The 5,000-nt window shown below is 42.4% G+C and overlaps 1 protein-coding gene across 5 annotated transcripts in view; it reads left to right on the top strand.

Annotated features, from left to right (window-relative positions):
• gyg2 (glycogenin 2) overlaps positions 1–5,000 on the top strand; it is a 35,912-nt gene that overhangs the window by 20,687 nt on the left and 10,225 nt on the right. The window lies entirely within an intron of this gene.

Consider the following 5,000-nt stretch of genomic DNA (forward strand, 5'->3'; position numbering starts at 1 on the left):
AGCAGGTCATCTGCTGTGCTCTGCATGTCAGATATCCTTGGGAACGATGCTAACTCCAGGTCTCCCTCTGATGCATCCATCTGTGTGAATGCTGGCTAGAAAGCACTTATACATAAAAACGTGCTGGTGTCAATGAGGCACTCGGGTAAAGTAGAAAAGTGCTATAGCAGAAGGCCACCAGTCCGTAATTATGTTGGTGTGAATGTGTCCCAGTGTTTTAGACAACGCTTTGTTTCTTTTTCATCTCTTTGTTAGTGTGACACTTTTCAGCTTGTCTATGAAGGCGACCGTTGATTGGATACTGCAGTTATCTGGCTTGAGTGTGTTTTTAGTATAGCATCTGTAGTAGGGCTGCCACGATTAGTCGACTAGTCACGATTACGTCGACTATCAAAATCGTCGACGACTAATTTAATAGTCGACACGTCGTTTGAAGCTTTGTAAGATCCCAAAAGACGCAGGAATAAGTAGTAGGATTTAAGAGTGTAATGACGGACTGAAACAGAAGATGGCAGCACTGCATGTACAAGGATGCCAGCTGCCGTTAAACCCCGAAGAAGAAGAAGCTGTGTCCCAGAATTAGTGATGGTAAATTTGATTCTTTTTACTGAATCGAGTTTTAATGAGTCACTCACCAAAGTGAATCGGGTTTTTTGAGTCATTTGCTTCACTGAGTCAGTTGACCAGAGAGTGCAAAAAATGTACATTTTCACTCAAACTTAATTTCTTTTCTTTTTTCATGTATATCCTACTGCTAAGATGAGTGATTCTAAAAGAAAACAACTATTTTATAGAGCAAAAAAGAGCAAAAAAATTTCTAAAGGGAACATTTAGTTTGCTTATTTTTATTTTATTAGTATTTTCCTTAAATCTGTCAAATATATATTTTCTCATCTAAATGTCCACTGAGCTGTGAGCCAGGGGGCAGTAATGCGCCTTAACATTGGTTGCCAACCAAGAAGAAGAAGAAGCTGTGAGCCAGGAGGGCGGGGGTTAGTGGTCGTGTCCAAATTCATGGGCTGCATCCTCCTGAGGACCCGGCCTTTGCGGTCTACGTGGGCCGGGTCCTCAGAAGGTCGGGTAGGCCGGAAGTAAACAGCCGTGGAATTGGACGGTCTAGCCTTCTGATTAGCGTCACCGCTGTCTCGGTGGAGTTTATTAAACTCAGCCGTCTGCTCCTTGCTATCTAAAATATAACAGGACACTGGCGTAAATTCTCGACCATCTCATGCTTCTGTTTAATCAGTTTTCTGTTTGACGTTTATTCAGCTGTGTGAAAACCACCCGGGGGATTAATAAAGTTTTATTTTATCTAATCTAATCTAATATCTTTAATCTCAGCCAAACCGATTTACTCACGAACAAATAAAACACTGAAAAAAGCCAAACAATAACATTTTTAGGTTGTCTAAGTGACTTATATATTACGTTTAACCTGAGTAGCGAAAGTCCGCGGTGATCTGAAAATGATGTGCCGGGAGTTGTGCCGTTCTCGGCGGCTTCAGTGACCCTCGAGCTCCCGGCTAGCTATCGAGCTGGTGGGTAACAGACGTCTCCGAAAACGTCGAAGCACTTTTGCAAATATGCGATATCTTGATAAACCGAGCAGATATTTGATGTTTACACAGCTACATTCTCGCCTGAAAATATGTTAAAAGTTTATTTTGTGACCGAGAAAGATTAATAAAAGTAATTTTAAAACTTAGTAGCGGCCGCCATTGCCGGAAACTGGAGTTTGGCTGGGCCGCACTCTGAATTCTGGGATATGGTGGGCCACGAAGGACACACCCGACCCATCCTTCAAATTTGGGGAAAAGGAGGACGCATTTGTCGGCTGCATTTGGAGGAATCTACGAATTTGGACAGCCTTCGGCGCGTCGCTGTGACGTAATCGGTCTACAAATGCGTCCTCAGGAGGATGCAGCCCATGAATTTGGACACGACCAGTGAGTCCTGAGTGATTCGCTTGCTCTATGATTCAGCACAGGAGGGAGGGGGTGAGTAGCTCAAATGTGCTGTTAGCATGTTAGCAGAGCGATGCTACTGTGAACCGAGGAGCTATTGTCTTGATGTGAGCTTCTACTCAGGGCTTTTTCTTCCAGTTCAGAGCAGAAATGTTTTTGTTAAGAAACTGGATGTTGTTTTTTTTCCCCACAATTTTAATTATAAGCTAGATATGTTGCTGCTAACAGCAACAGGGATGAGTCAGTGAGTCAGTTGGGCTTGTGAATCATGATTCATGAGTCAATAAAGTGATTCTTGAGTACTGAACGATTCGTTCATGATTCGTGCATCACTACCCAGAATTCATAGCGCTGCCCAGCTCCGTTTCCAACAATGGCGGCAGCTAGCTAGTTTTAATATTACTCTTATTATTCTTTCTGGGTCACAAAATAAACTGTAGGAGCCATATGAGTTGCTCTTTTTTTTGACTAAGTGGGTTGGTTTAAATCAGTGGTTCCCAAACTTTTTTTGCTAGGCCCCCCTTTGTTTTACAAGAAAATGTTGCCCCCCCCGCGCGCGCGCGCGCGCGTGCGCGCACAAACACATCCTTCAAGCACACACACATATATTTTTTTTTTCAAACTCCATTGTCATTTATTTCACACCTCAAACATTTAGTAAACAATTAAGCAAATACAAGTAAACTGCAGTAAATTACAGGTAGTAATAAAATAAACTACTAACTCTTTTACGCTGCGTCCACACCTACACGGGTATTTTTGAAAACTCAGCTGTTTCTATGCGTTTGGGCCTTTCATCAACACGTAAACGGCGTTGCGATTCACCGAAAACGGAGATTATTTAAAACTCCTTTTTTGCGTTTACGTGTGGACGAGGATTACAGAGTTCGTCACGCAATGACAAAGGTATGTGCCTCTTTTCACGTCACGCTGTGCGCCACGTTATTGTTTACATGAGATGAATTGCAGAATGGCAGATAGAGACAAAATACTGTTAATCTGACTATCATCAGGTTTTACACGCTTACATATACACACGCAGTTACTGTCCCTGCATTTAGAAAGGCAGAGGCGTCATGGTGTGATTATTTTACGTGTAGTTGTTTTTTTTTTCCTGTGTAATAATATTCAGCATTGCTGTCAATACATTTCTCAAAAAATGTCTCTCTGTGCAAAATATGTTTAAAAACATAAACAGCTGTGGGATACTGTTTGTCCGTGATTTAAACCGGGGGAACAAATCATGGCAGGATCAGCCTGATATTATTTGTATCCCACTGTAACTTTACTGTATAAAGAGCTAACATGTCCAAAATGTCAGGAGTAGTTAGTTATTACAAGAAGTGTTTGTGAACTTAAAATGAAGAATGTAGGATCCTGTTTGTCCGTGATTTGGAGAGCCCAGCGCTGCTCCCGACGCAGGGAAAACCAATTCTGCAGGGGAGACCTACCTTGGCACTTGTTCAGGTGAAGCCAAAGGGCAGATATGCTTCACCATATTTTCTAGTCTTTGACTTAGAATGAAGTTGGTTTGAAAACATATTCAGCGATGCTTCATCTCCTGCTTTGCATTTGCGTGGGCGCCCCATCAAAAACCTGTCATTATGCTTGCAGTGTCCAACCATCCCCCCTTTTCATCCCACGCCCCCCCTGCAATGGCTCTGCGCCCCCCCTAGGGGGCGGGCCCCACACTTTGGGAAGATCTGTTTAAATGGACTCACTGTATTGGTGCACGGGTGTGGGGCGTGTCTCATGGGTGTGTTAGATGATAAATGTGGTTGCACTCACCTGTTCACCGCACCTGATGTTGATGAGCAGAAAGGTAGGGTGAGCATGAGGCAAAACTTTCTGTTGACCGCAGCTTGAGCACAGCTTGAATGATTTTGATTAGTGATGGGCAGATGAAGCTTCATGAAGCACTGAAGCTTTTCATCCAATTGGTTCACCCCAGCGCAAAGCTTCTTGAAGTTTCATTTGCTCTACTAGGACATCTACTGGACGTAAAAATATTAGTTGGCATGAATTTGAAGAGTGTGGCATTTTGCACACAGCCTGTAAATGTCAACAAATACAAAAGGAGTGTGTAAAACATGTATACTGTAGTGATGGCAGTATACTGTGTATATTTATACTGGCAGTATGGAAAATGATTATTTGGAAATGCTAAAAATGGAAATGATCATTTACTGTGAGGTGAGGTGTGGTTGGGGTATGCACAGTGGTTGTGCTTTTGTAACGTTGGGGTATGGACAGCTACACACTTTGAGCCTCAGTCCTGCCTGTTCACATTTTATTCTGTAAAAACTAAAGTTTCACTGCTTTTATGACCTTTTTAGTGGGGAGAACATAGGTAGGATTTAATGATTTAACAGATCTTTTAAATCCTTTGTCCTCCACAATGCTAAATGGCTGGGGGTCCTCAATCACCATGCTAACCAGGTCTTCATCTATTTGAGATTGTTCTCCTGAGGAAAGACAATAAAAACAAAGCACAAATATAAACATCACACACGTAATTTATTACAGTTGTATAATATTGTTATATCCTTTAGTAACATTACGGCATGCTATATTATCATGGCATTTGATGGCTCACCTGGTCTTGCTCCACAGTCGGTGTTCCCCTTATTCTCATGCAAAGCTCTGTAGTGCCTGAGCATGGATGAGGTGTTGCTGTTATATCCCAGCTCCCTGGCACATAGCAAACACTTCACCTTGTACAAAAGTAAAGACAGCTTAACATAAATTGTAATGCACCATAAGTATTATGAAAATACATCTTCTGTAGAAATGTACATACCTTGTTGGGAGGAATAAGATCAAAGTGTTCCCACACAGGGGAGGACATCCTCCTCTTCTTAGCTGGCTCCATTCTCTCCTGACTTTCTCTCCTCACTCTCCTAAACCTCCAAATTGTCTCCAAACTCTCACTAACCGCAACTCTCCATCAAACACCCACATTATGAATGAAGTCTGAGGGGTTTATATCGCTGTCATAGCTCGCGGCAAAGTTCGAACCACTTCCTGAACCAGTCA

This window comes from Oreochromis aureus, linkage group 23 (genome assembly GCF_013358895.1).
Source record: "Oreochromis aureus strain Israel breed Guangdong linkage group 23, ZZ_aureus, whole genome shotgun sequence".
Lineage (NCBI taxonomy): Eukaryota > Metazoa > Chordata > Actinopteri > Cichliformes > Cichlidae > Oreochromis > Oreochromis aureus.